The sequence below is a fragment of the Bubalus kerabau genome, chromosome 7, assembly GCF_029407905.1.
Source record: "Bubalus kerabau isolate K-KA32 ecotype Philippines breed swamp buffalo chromosome 7, PCC_UOA_SB_1v2, whole genome shotgun sequence".
In the NCBI taxonomy this organism is placed as follows: Eukaryota; Metazoa; Chordata; class Mammalia; order Artiodactyla; family Bovidae; genus Bubalus; species Bubalus kerabau.
The window spans coordinates 54134989-54149180 of record NC_073630.1 but is presented as its reverse complement, the minus strand read 5'-3'; positions in this window follow the sequence as shown (position 1 = coordinate 54149180).

Genomic DNA, 14192 nt, shown 5'->3' with positions numbered 1-14192 from the left:
CACCATGACCCATCCGTCTTGGGTGGGCCTACATGGCATGGCTCATAGTTTCATTGAGTTAGACAGGCTGTGGTCCATGTGATCAGATTGGTTAGTTTTCTGTGATTGTGGTTTTCAGTCTGTCTGCCCTCTGATGGAGAAGGATAAGAGGCTTATGGAAGCTTCCTATTGGGAGACACTGACTGAGGAAACTAATCCAAGTCTATGCCCTGACCAGTATTGCTAAAGAAGCTGAAGTTGAACAGTTCTATGAAGACCTACAAGACCTTTTGAACTAATGCCCTCCAAAAGATGTCCTCTTCATTACAGGAGATTGGACTACAAAAGTAGGAAATCAAGAAATACCTGGAGTAACAGGCAAATTTGGCCTTGGAGTACAGAATTAAGCAGGGCAAAAGCTAACAGAGTTTTGCCAAGAGAACACACTGGTCATAGCAAACACCCTCTTCCAAAACACAAGAGAAGACTCTACATATCAGATCAGATCAGATCAGTTGCTCAGTCGTGTCTGACTCTTTGCGACTCCATGAATAGCAGCACGCCAGGCCTCTCTGTCCATCACCATCTCCTGGAGTTCACTGAGACTCACGTCCATCGAGTCAGCGATGCCATCCAGCCAGCGATGCCATCCAGCCATCTCATCCTCTGTTGTCCCCTTCTCCTCCTGCCCCCAATCCCTCCTAGCATCAGAGTTTTTTCCAATGAGTCAACTCTTCGCATGAGGTGGCCAAAGTACTGGAGTTTCAGCTTCAGCATCATTCCTTCCAAAGAAATCCCACGGCTGATTGCCTTCAGAATGGACTGGTTGGATCTCCTTGCAGTCCAAGGGACTCTCAAGAGTCTTCTCCAACACCACAGTTCAAAAGCATCAATTCTTCGGCACTCAGCCTTCTTCACAGTCCAACTCTCACATCCATACGTGACCACAGGAAAAACCATAGCCTTGACTAGACGAACCTTTGTTGGCAAAGTAATGTCTCTGTTTTGAATAAGCTATCTAGGTTGGTCATAACTTTCCTTTCAAGGAGTAAGCATCTTTTAATTTCATGGCTGCAGTCACCATCTGTAGTGATTTTGGAGCCCAGAAAAATAAGGTCTGACACTGTTTCCACTGTTTCCCCATCTATTTCCCATGAAGTGGTGGGACCGGATGCCATGACCTTCGTTTTCTGAATGTTGAGCTTTAAGTCAACTTTTTCACTCTCCACTTTCATTTTCATCAAGAGGCTTTTTAGTTTCTCTTCACTTTCTGCCATAAGGGTGGTCTCATCTGCATATCTGAGGTTATTGATATTTCTCCCAGCAATCTTGATTCCAGTTTGTGTTTCTTCCAGCCCAGCATTTCTCATGATGTACTCTGCGTATAAGTTAAATAAAGAGGGTGACAATATACAGCCTTGACGAACTCCTTTTCCTATTTGGAACCAGTCTGTTGTTCCATGTCCAGTTCTAACTGTTGCATCCTGACCTGCATGCAAATTTCTCAAGAGGCAGATCAGGTGGTCTGGTATTCCCATCTCTTTCAGAATTGTCCACAGTTGATTGTGATCCACACAGTCAAAAGCTTTGGCATAGTCAATAAAGCAGAAATAGATTTTTTCTGGAACTCTCTTGCTTTTTCTATGATCCAGCGGATGTTGGCAATTTGATCTCTGCACATGGACATCACCCTATGGTCAACACCAAATCAGATTGATTATATTCTTCGCAGAAAAGATGGAGAAGCTCATACAGTCAGCAAAAACAAGACCGGGAGCTGACTGTGGCTCAGATCATGAACTCCTTAGTGCCAAATTCAGACAAATTGAAGAAAGTAGGAAAAACCACTAGACCATTAAGTTTTGACATAAATCAAATCCCTTACAATTATACAGTGGAAGTGACAAATAATTTCAAGGGATTAGATCTGATACACAAAGAATGACTGAAGAACTATGGACAGAGGTTCATGACATTTTACAGGAGCCAAGGGTCAAGAGCATCCCCAAGAAAAAGAAATGCGAAAAGGCAAAAGAGATGTCTGAGGAGGCATTACAAATAGCTGTGAAAAGAAGAGAGGCAAAAGGCAAAGGAGAAAAGGAAAGCTATACCTATTTGAATGCAGATTTCCAAAGAATAGCAAGGAGAGATAAGAATGCCTTCCTCAGTGATAAATACAAAGAAATAGAGGAAAACAACAGAATGGGAAAGACTAGAGATCTCTTCAACAAAATTAAAGATACCAAGGGAAAATTTCATGCAAAGGGAACACAAAAAAGGACAGAAATGTTATGGACCTAACAGAAACAAAAGATATTAAGAAGAGGTGGGAAGAATACACAGATCTATACAAAAAAGACCTTCACGACTCAGATAATCATGATGGTATGATTACTTACCTAGAGCCAGACATCCTAAAATGTGAAGTCAAGTGGGCCTGAGGAAGAATCACTATGAACAAAGCTAGTGCAGGTGATGGAATTCCAGTTGAGCTACTTCAAATTCTAAAAGATCATCCTGTGAAAGTGCTGCACTCAGTATGCCAGCAAATTTGGAAAGTCAGCAGTGGCCACAGAACTGGAAAAGGTCAGTCTTCATTCCAATCCCAAAGAAAGGCAATGTCAAAGAGTACTCAAACTACTGCACAACTGCACTCACCTCACACACTAAGTCTCCAAGCCAGGCTTCAACAGTACATGAACTGTGAACTTTCAGATGTTCAAGTTGGATTTAGAAAAGGCAGAGGAACCAGAGATCAAATTGCCAACATCTGTTGGATCATTGAAAAAGCACGAGAGTTCCAGAAAAACATCTACTTCTGCTTTATTGACTATGCCAAAGCCTTTGATTGTGTGAATCACAATAAACTGTGGAAAATTCTGAAAGAGATAGGAATACCAGACCACCTGACCTGCCTCTTGAGAAATCTGTATGCAGGTTAAGCAGCAACAATTAGAACTGGTCGTGGAACAACAGACTGGTTCCAAATTGGAAAAGGAGTACGTTAAGGCTATGTATTGTCACCCTGCTTATTTAACTTATATGCAGAATATATCATGAGAAATGCTGGACTGGATGAAGCACAAGCTAGAATCAAGATTACCTGGAAAAATATCAATAACTTCAGATATACAGATGACACCAGCTTTATGGCAGAAAGCGAAGAAGAACTAAAGAGCCTCTTGCTGAAAATGAAAGAGGAGAGTGAAAAAGTTGGCTTAAAGCTCAACATTCAGAAAACTAAGATCATGACATCTGGTCCCATCACTTCACAGCAGATAGATGAGAAAACAGTGGAAACAGTGACAGACTTCATTTTTGCGGGCTCCAAAATCACTGCATGGGGTGACTTCAGCCATGAAATGAAAAGACCCTTGCTCCTTGTAAGAAAAGTTATGACCAACCTAGAAAGCATATTAAAAAGCAGACACATTACTTTGCCAACAAAGGCCCATCTAGTCAAAGTTATGGCTTTCCCAGTAGTTATGTATGGGTGTGAGAGTTGGACTATTTGAATGTTGAGTGTTGAAGAATTGATGCTTTTGAACTGTGGCATTGGAGAAGACTCTTGAGAGTCCCTTGGACTGCAAGGAGATCCCATCAGTCTATCCTAAAGGAAATCAGTCCTGAATATTCATTGGAAGAATTGATGCTGAAGCTGAAACTCCAATACTTTAGCCTCCTGATGCGAAGAACTGACTCATTTAAAAAGACCCTGATGCTGGGCAATATTGAAGGCAGGAGGAGAAGGGGTCAACAGAGGATGAGATGGTTGGATGGCATCACCGACTCAATGGACATGAGTTTGAGTAAATCTCGGGAGTTGGTGATGGACAGGCATGCCATCGTGCTGCAGTCCATGGGGTCTCAAAGAGTTAGACAGGACTCAGCGACTGAACTGAACTGAACTGCTAAACCAATATTGTCTTCAACTGTCAAAAATTACTCTTTAAGCATCCGCATCTGTCTTTCTCTGTTTCTGAATTACTCCTCTGGGCAGAATTAATGTGATGCTAATGAACCTCATGCATTCAGGGTCTTTCACGTGCATCAACCTCTTCCAGTACCTTAGGGTGAGGGGGTGGGGTGCAACAATGTCTTTACATAGTCACAGGTTTTTGAAATTTGCAAGAAAAGAATTTTTGGCACAATAGGTTACTAACACTGCTTCCTTCTTCAATTTCCTCTATCACACTTTCTGTTTAAATGGTGTTAGAGAGCCTTAGGCATTTTTGGGAATCTAGTTAAGGGGAAAGTTGAGATGAGGATACATCTAATTTGGGTGTGTCAAGAATGTTTTTATGGATTTAAGTCTTTTTCATTCACAGTTATTTCTATTAATAACAACCATGGCACAGAATGGCTCCCAAGAATTTGACATCCATTGTGCCAGCTTGCCCTGTGTGGTGGCACAATGGTACAGTGCCATGGCTTCTGTACAGTGATAGAATATCGCTTAGTGTGCTGCTTCTGCTAAGTCGCTTCAGTCATGTCTGACTCTGTGCGACCCCATAGACGGCAGCCCACCAGGCTCCCCCGTCCCTGGGATTCTCCAAGCAAGAATACTGGAGTGGGTTGCCATTTCCTTCTCCAATGCGTGAAAGTGAAAAGTGAAAGGGAAGTTGCTCAGTCGTGTCCGACTCTTAGTGACCCCATGGACTGTAGCTTATCAGGCTCTGCCATCCATGGGATTCTACAGGCAAGAGTACTGGAGTGGGGTGCCATCGCCTTCTCCGTCCCCTAGTGTGGGTTCCTAGAAATACATGGGGGATGAAGTGGAATCAAGGCTTAAGTGTGTGGGGCCAGAAACAAGTCTGCTGAAACTTCTAATTATTAGGTAAAAAATTCCAAATGCAAAATGGGCTTCTCTTTGACATCTAATTAAAACAAATATTCTGTCTTGTAGGAATTACTCAGTAAGGCAGAAGATACTCACTATTCTTTTGAGTGAGTGTGTTTGTATGTGTGTGTGATTTCTAAGCATAGATTTTACAAATACAGAAGATTTTCAGAATCCCTGTGTTTGAGGGTGCAAATGTGTAGCAATATTGCAAATAGAGTCAGTATGTGTGTAGCTGGGTGACTTTTACATGCCAGTGTGTTGGAGTTACCATATCTGACATATCAAGTGACAAAGTCTGGCACTTGAACATGAAATGACACTCCATATATTCACCAGTGCAATAAAGATAGCCTAAAGAAACAAATACTTCTGTGACAAACTCATACTGTAAGCTATTCATCAATATGTCAAACTATGTTGTATTTATTCAGTTATTAAGTTTAAGACAGTGCAAAAACACTTAAAAATCTATTTCAATTGCTCTTCTATATGCCTTAATTTCAAATTGAGTCTATGTAGCATTTTTTCAAAAGTTTTGGTCACACCAAATTTAGGGGAAGCATTGTGATACATTTTTTATTTGTCAGATCTATAAAATGTGAAATTTCTTATAATTTATGATTTTTAAATAGACATTTCTTTTGTAAATATTTTTGTATCTTATTCTATATTCTTTTTCTTAAGGAAGGTCACCCAAAAAATGTAAAGTTTATACAACTTGATTCTGTCCTGTCTTTGCTTGTAATAATTAAGAGCATAGACAGAGAGTGGTTGAAATAAATAAACCATGGACATCAAAGATTCCCCCAAATCATAAATTCAATTCTGCAAAAATAAAACAAATGTTAAGACTTTATATTACCTAATTTATAGATAAATACTGCTTAATACTGCTTAATTTCCTAAGGACAGTAATCATATTGCTATAGTAAGTTATTTTTAAATCAGATTGTTGGCACTAGAAGTTGTTAAAGTGGCAACACAGTGAGAAAGAGTTGGGTGAAGTACTGAAAATAAAGAAACCACTTTTGAATTCCAGGGCCTCCACTCTGGACCTCTGTGATCTTTGATGAATAACTCTGAACCCAAGTATTTCATCATTTAATTCAATTCATCCAACATGTATTTAAATTCTATTTTATATCAGTCTATGTGTTAGATTTTGAACATAAGTAAATTCTAATACTTGCCTTTAAATAGCTCATATTTTAATTGTATTTATATAATGGGTACAACAAGTCACCTTTAAGGTTGTTGTAGGTAGTAAATGTGATAATTTCATAACAGAACTTAACACTGCTTGGAACAAATTAAATTCTTAATACAAGTTTTTTTAACTCTATTTTTCCTAATGCTCCTAAGGACATTGAGCATCCTACATTTTTCAGGATCTTCATTACTGTTTTGTACACATTTTCATAGTTTAGAATTGGAGTCATTTATACTTATATTGCTCTTCATTTGCTCAGGGGTCAGCAGACTATAGCCTTCAGACCAAATCTGGGCCTTGGCTTGTTTTCGTATGGCCTTCTGTACCATGGATATTTTATTTTGTTTTTTTTTTACATTTTTTAAAGAGTTGTTAAAAACAAAAGAAAAAGAAGAAGGACACAGCATATGGCCCGGAAAGCCTAAACTGTTTAGTCTCTGACCCTTAACAAAAAACACTTTCTGATGTCTTTTTTTGAATATCAGTTTCATGAGTATAGTGATGATACTGAAAAATATAGTATTTCACATTCCATGTAAGAAAGGAGCTACTGCAATATGTAAGTGCCCAGATGGAACATTAGTTGCTAAGCTCCGTATGTAAAGCTCCATATCCATAAAGCTCTAGCTCCAGTGCACGCATGTCACATTACATAATCCATATGCATAGTGATATGCTGCTTTCATTACAACACAAAGAACTCATAGTGAACCTTGTAATGATGGTTATTACAGTGACCTTATAAAGATGGTCACTCCTCTTCCTGAGAGGTTCTTTGTTCCCTCTTCTTGAATGTGGACAGACTCTGTGACTGATTTTATCAGTAGGACACAGTGGGAGTAACATCATGCTGGTTCCTGTCCCTTGGAGTATTTTCATGGAAACTGTAAACTGCTGCTTAAGAAGTCCCATTACCCTGTGACTACCATGCTAGAGAGTCCTCATGGCACGTAGGTGTGGTAGGTGACAGTCTCAGCCAGGCCCTGACTTTCAGTCATGTCCTTTGAGACACAAGAGTCAAGCTATCTGGGACCCTTTTGAACAGTTCATCTGACAACTGAATACCACTGAGTGGTTGACAACACAGTTGACACCATGTGGAGCCAATGAATCACCCACCTGAGCCTGGCACACATTCTTGACCTATAAAATTTGGGTGAGATATTAATAAAAGTTTATTACTTTAAACCACTTTGTTTCAGGATGTTTGTTACCCAGCAATAGATGGTTGGAGCATGAATATTCTGTTTGCAAATTTAACAGAAGCTGAATGTCAGTACTAGATTTAATAATGATAATTGTTATCATACTGTGCTCATCTGTTTGCCAGACACCATTCTCAACACATTTAATAAGGTTATCATTTAATCTCTGAATATTATTGCTTAATATAATATTCCTACAAAGCTATTACATTACAGAGATTATTTTCTATGTAGCACAGAAGAGGATACTGAGACTTAAGGAAGTTAAGTTTCCTAATAACCTTATGAAGTTATCAGATTATGGGGATTATTTTATCCATAGTAAGATGAGGACACTGAAACTTAAGAAGGTTAAGGAGGTTAAGTAATGAAGAGATATCACAGCTATTAAGTGACTGAGGCTGGGGGATCCAATTTGGTTCACTCATATTTGAAAACCTTTGCTCTGATATACTATAAATAATACTTTACATTACAACGGAGAGCTGATCTAATTAGTTTATGCAGCCCATAAGCAGAGGCTCCAAACATCTTTCTTGTTTGTATACTCCATTTATTTAATCTCACGTGGTTCTCTCTTGTAAAAATCTGTCTTCAGTGTAGCTGATTTTAACTGACAGTTTGCTCAGAGTTTCCTGGACTGAAACTTAGAATAGGGCTGTATTTAAATGTACCTATCTCCTTTATGTCAGATCAAAGCAAGTATGCCATTTGTTCCTAGCTTTCAAGGGCCCTTCATTTGATTCAGAATATTTTAAAGGAAATACTCAGTCCAGGGGGTTTTATTTCCAAAGATGACACACAATCAATATTTGTGGAAAAAAATCCCATGATTTCATTTCTGCTTCACTGTAATGTTTTTGTTACCTTTGTGATCCATGCCACAAAAGAGTATTATAGGGCAATAAGTCACAGTATGGTAGGAACTATCATTATCTTGATATTTGCAAAAACAGGCTCTCTTTAAAAGGGTTATTGATAATCTAACTTTGTCAGTAGAGCACTATTTTGTAACAATAAAAAGAGTGCTTGGTAATATTAATTGAGAACTTACAGTATACCAGGGGCAATTCTAGGCTCTTCACATATATTAAATTATTTAATAAATAGTCCAATGAATTATTATTCATAAATCCCTCAAATTTGTATGTGTGTTTCTGCTTTTTGTAACTTATTTTAATTTTCCATCTTCTTTTATGGCTTTGACCTTCATTACATGCCTGAAGGATAGACAAGTAATGTGACAAGAACTTTACTACAAATAAAGAGTATCTTCATAAATGGATTGAATTACTGTGCAAATCATTATTCATTAATCACCAAAGTGCATTCCTGACTACATTCAAGTATAGGAAGGGCTGTCAGTTCAGTTCAGTTCAGTTCAATTGCTCAGTTCAGTCATGTCCGACTCTTTGTGATCTCATGGACTGCAGCATGCCAGGCTTCCCTGCCCATCACCAACTCCCGAAACTTGCTTAAACTCATGTCCATCAAGTCAGTGATGCCATCCAACCATCTCATCCAATCTCATGAACAGTGTGAAAAGTAAGGGCTGTACTTCAGAAATATCTAGGAGTCAAGAAGTCTAGAAGTCAAGGTGGCCACAGGAATTGCTTTGGTCAATGACATATAAGCAGAAATGATATGTGTCTTCCTGGTGGATGCATTTAGGAGCCAGCACACACTGTGTCATCTTTTCTTCTTTAACATTATATTAGGGTTCTCCAGAGAAACAGAATATATATGACTGAAATCTGTTCTCTCTTGCGTGCACATACGTGTGAGAGAGAACCAGGAGAGTCCATGGCATAAATTCTAGTCTAAAAATAGCACACTCTACCCAAGAATAGCTGATGTTTCAATCTGAGTCCCAAGGCTAGAGAAAAAAAAAAAAAAATGTCCCAGCTCAGGCAGTTAGGAGAAGTTTTCTCATACTCAGTCTTTTTGTTCTATTCGGTCCATCAACTGATTGGATGAGAATCACCCACATTAAGGAGGCCAATCTGTTTTACTCAGTCGACTGATTAAAATATTAATCCCAACCAAAAACATACTCATAGACAAACCCAGAATAATGGTTATGGGAACAAGAAGCAAACACGTTTTTATGTGTCAGCAGGAGTAATAGCAGTGCCAGTTGAATTTTCATTCCTTGATTCTTGATGTCTCGATTTCTGTGAATTCTGGCTATCATGGAAAGAGCACCATATGTTGAATATTGATTCAGAGCAAATACTGTCTTCCAATGAACCTTTCCCCAGCCCTTCAAGACACAGCCACCTAACTGGCACTGTAACTGAGTCTTCAAATTGCTATTTCACACTTTTATCAAGTCAGCTGCTTCAGGATGGTGAAACAAAGCATCTTGTACACTTAATCAATGCCAAAGGAGGCCTCAAACTATGTGGGGGAATAACAAAGATCATCACATTGCCAGAAGACCAAATATCTGTATCTTGATATCAAATAGTGAAAGTAAACAAAATACAGTCAAGCCATGGATGGGATGGGGCTTTACTTACATAGAGAAGAGATGGAGCAAAATCAGCTTCAGAAGTGTGCAATGGTCTATCCATTATGATTAGCAAGCTCCATCTTATCCCCTCATCCTGCTTCTACAAACAGCTGAAGAAGGGTCATTTGTCTGGGTGCATATCTCTCATGCCACATTAGAAGGACTTTGACCCCTCCTCCATGGAATCTGGAAAACTAAAAGATGGGGCTCTTCCTGAGGGCCATTGATGTACATGCCCAAGCGGAACAAAGCTACTCTTACTGAGACAGAAACAGAGAAAAATATTCCTGCACAAGTTGATAAGTCTGGTACAGGCTGTGTGGGCTCTTTATTGCTTGGTAAGGAAGCATTCTAGTCCCAAGGCCCATTCTCAGATGACGGAGTAGGGATGGAAAGACTGCACACATAAGGCTGTCTTTCCAAAAGGGAACACAATAAGAACAATGAATTCTATGACCATGAACCCATTGCTACATTTCTGTCATGAACTAAATCCCTTGATCAGAAGCAATGCTGAATGGAATACCATGATGAGGGATAAAGTATTGTGTAAACTGATGGATGAGAGTTTTGGTAGAAGCACTTCATTCAGGAAAGGTAAATCTCCATCCAGACTAAGTATCTATTAAGGCAAGAACAAGAGACTGTCCCTTTCATGATGGAAGTAGTCCGATGTAATCAACCTGCCACCAGGTAGCTTGTTGATCGCTTTCAGGAATGGTGTTGGGTCTTGCTGATGGCATATTGGGCATTCAGCTATGACTAAAGCCAAGCTGGCCCTGGTGAGTGGAAATCCACATTACTGAGCCCCTGCATAAGCTTCATCCCTCTTACCATAGGCACTTTGTTCTTGAGTCCATTGAGCAATAACAGGAGTGGCTGAAGAAATACACTGACTGGCGTTACAGAATGGGTAATATTAACAACTTGACTATTAAAATTCTCCTCTGTTGAGAATTCAGGCTCTGTTGAGTTCAGGCTTCCCTGGTGGTTCAAATGGTAAAGAATCTACCTGCAATGCAGGAGACCCAGGTTCAATCTTTGGGTGGGGAAGATCTCCTGGAGAAGGGAATGGCAACCCACTCTAGTCTTCTTGCCTGGAGAATCCCATGGAAAGAGGAGCTTGTCATGCTGTAGCCCATGGGATCACAAAGAGTTGGACATGACTAAGCAACTAACATTTCATTTCATTTCATTTCATTTCTGCTAAGGTCACCCTTTAGTGAAAATTCACACAGGACACTCAAGCTTCCTAGATGGCTTATCAGTAAAGAATCTACCTGCAAAGCAGGAGATGTGGGTTTGATCCCTGGATCAGGAAGATCTCCAGGAGAAGGAACTGGCAATGCACTCCAGTATTCTTGCCTGGGAAATCTTATGATCAGAGGAGTCTGTGGGCTACAGTCCACGGGGTTGCATAAGTGTCGGCCAAGACTTAGTGACTAAACAACAAGGACACACATAATTCCATATTTTTTTGCCTTTTCAGAGAGGCCTATCTCTTTCCCAAATTTTCTTATCACCAATTTTCAAGTCATTTTCCTTCTAGGTCTGTATCCATCCAGCCAACCAATTGGCTATAACCCATTAATCATTATAAACAAGCCTCTGGCAATTTCTCCTTCTATGCCAAGTGAATGACAGCTGTACTGCTTGAAGTTCTGATCACTAGTAAGATTTCTTGTCACTATTACCATAAGAGGAATGTAAGGTAATGCCTGCATATTGTGCAGAATCATTTGTAAACCAAACACTGTTTTCTTCCTCTGTCAACTGCTTGCAGGAAACTCCCTATGAGGTCAGAGATGCAGATGGATGGAGAAGGCAGTGTAGGAGGATTGGGGACCGTGAACATTTGGACCACTTCTTAATGTAACTTACTTGTGCCTTCTGGGCCTGCTTGGGTTTAATCATATGCATAAACAACATCCATTTGATAATGGAGTACTGCTGTGCACATCCAACTTCACAAGTCCCAGCTCATGATGGGCAGCTCAGGTCACATTAGCATATCATTTCTTCCCAGTTAATGCCTTTACTTTAACAGTAGATAACGTGAAAAGATGGGAATCCAACTTTAATTGTAATTTAACCAAACTACAAGTTATTTTTTTGGTTCATTTTCCAGCAATCTCAGCACTGTAACTACAGGAGATAAGGATCTGCTTGAGGTCACATATAGAAACTTTCAGGTCATGAATATGATACTTGAGTTGGGAATTGAAATCTCTGAGCTCATCCTTATTTCCAACTAAAATAAGAGTGTTATGGAAATTAAAATGGAGGAAGTCTTGTTCAGGATTCAGAAGCCGGAGAGCAGGCCTTGGATCTTACTTCTGACCTGCCTGGACACTGCCTGGATTCCATGCCTACCCACAAGCACAACTAGTCAGGCAGCACTTCAGATAAGGAGAGTGCATCTTTGAATTCTTGAGCCCCTGGAAGCCTGGCCAACAGGGCTAGGGTTTAATGATATCCTATGACTCTTAAGAGAAAACAAGCAACATTCTAAATAATGTTAAAGGAAAATAAGACTGCATTTTTGCATGCAAATTGATAATGATATCAGTCTGAGGCCTGGGATTATAAGCAAGAACCCCTGAAACTGAAACTTGAAGTCTCACCCATGGAGCAGACACACTTCCCGGGACCTTTTTCCAACTGGGACTCCAGGTTGCTGTCAATAGGCACTTTCAGCACACTGTTTAAGTCTGGGTGTTGGTCAGCCCAATTTGGTGATGTATGTGCTATTACTCTTCTCTATTGTTTCTATTTCTCTTTTCTTTTAAAAATTGTATATTGAAATTAAGTTAAATAATCCTCTATTAAATATTGACATTATTTGTTTGTGTGTAATGAGTGGTTTCTTTTCTTAATTAATCCTTCAAACCTGAAACAAAAGTAAAACTTCCAGCAAAACAAGGAGTAACTAGTCAATCTCATAATATAGCTTAGTTAAAGTATCTAATAGAGAATCATCAAGATCCTTGCTTCTCCTTTGTGGCTGATTAGGAGTATCCAGTGGTAATATTCGGCAAACCTCTAGAGCCAGATCACTCCATGGACTATCAGTACTTTCTCTTTACATCTAATCAGGTTAGAGAGCCAATTCCAGAGACCTCAGAAGCAATTCATAAAACTCATCCTTAAATTTCTGTTCCTCTAGTAGCACTCTGGGTACCAAAATATGTATTACATTAGTCTCCAGAAACTATCAGACATAGGATACATGCATATACATGCATATACATGTGTACACACATCTCGCATATTAGTGAAAGAGAGAGAAAGAATGAAAGATTATAAAGAACTGCCTCAAATAATTTTGGAAGCCAAAAAGGCCCAAGATCTGTGGTTGACAGGTTCAGGACTCAAGAAAAGACACAATTCCAGCCTGAGTCCAAAGACTGGGGGAAAAAAAAAATCAATGTTCCAACTCAAGTGGTAAGACAGGAGAACCCTGTTACTCAGCCTTTTTGTTCTATGCAGGTATTCCGATCTTCAACTCTTTAGATGAGGGCCACCCACATTAAGAGGGGCAGTCTTCTTCACTCAGTCTATTGATTCAAATGTTAACCTCATCTAAAAACATCCTGATGAACCCACCAGTAGGTTTGACTAAATATCTGGACACTGTATGGCCTGATTAAATTAATACATACAATTAATCATTACAGCATGTTAATATATATTCATCATAAGATTAAAGCGTCCTGGAGTGTTTAGCCAACATGCAGACTATACAAACATCCTCTAGTCATCCTTGGTAAGGTACTGTAATAAATGTTCAAGCTAATAACTGGTTATGGGAGTGAGGGATTTTAGTAGTACCTGATTAATTGTAGCCTTATTAAATTAGTTAATTCAGTTGCCCAGGATGGTCACTCAAACCTTGAGTAATCTTTGCAAGAGTGAGACAGAAACTCTTGCAATTTTATGTTCCTGAGATTTAGGGAATGTTTGTTTCAGTGGCAAAATGTAGCCCATTTTGACAGATGTAGTCTCAATCTGTAAAACGTGGGGTTTTAACTAGATATCTTTAAAGTCACTTACAGAACTTACATTCTATGATTTTAGGTTTCCCGATTTCAAATAGGAAAACTCAATCATATGAAAGCAAAACAACTATACCAAAGCACTCAGTGCATTAAATGAAATTCTGTGGCCAGAATTGTGGTTTTCAAATTATCTACCCAGTAATCTGTTTCCATTACATTGCCTCATGCGCTCTTAAACTCAGCAACTGTTTAAAGGAAGCATTAAAATATATACTTTATTTGGGAATGATTTTTATCTAGGAATTAACTGATTATTATGGCACCTTTTGGAATGTACCATTTGAAAATGCCAGAGTAGCTCATCAGTAGTCAGTTTCACGCAAAAAATTCAACCTAAACTCATGTTATTTACTAACTTTGTACCTAGCCATTAGCAAGGGAG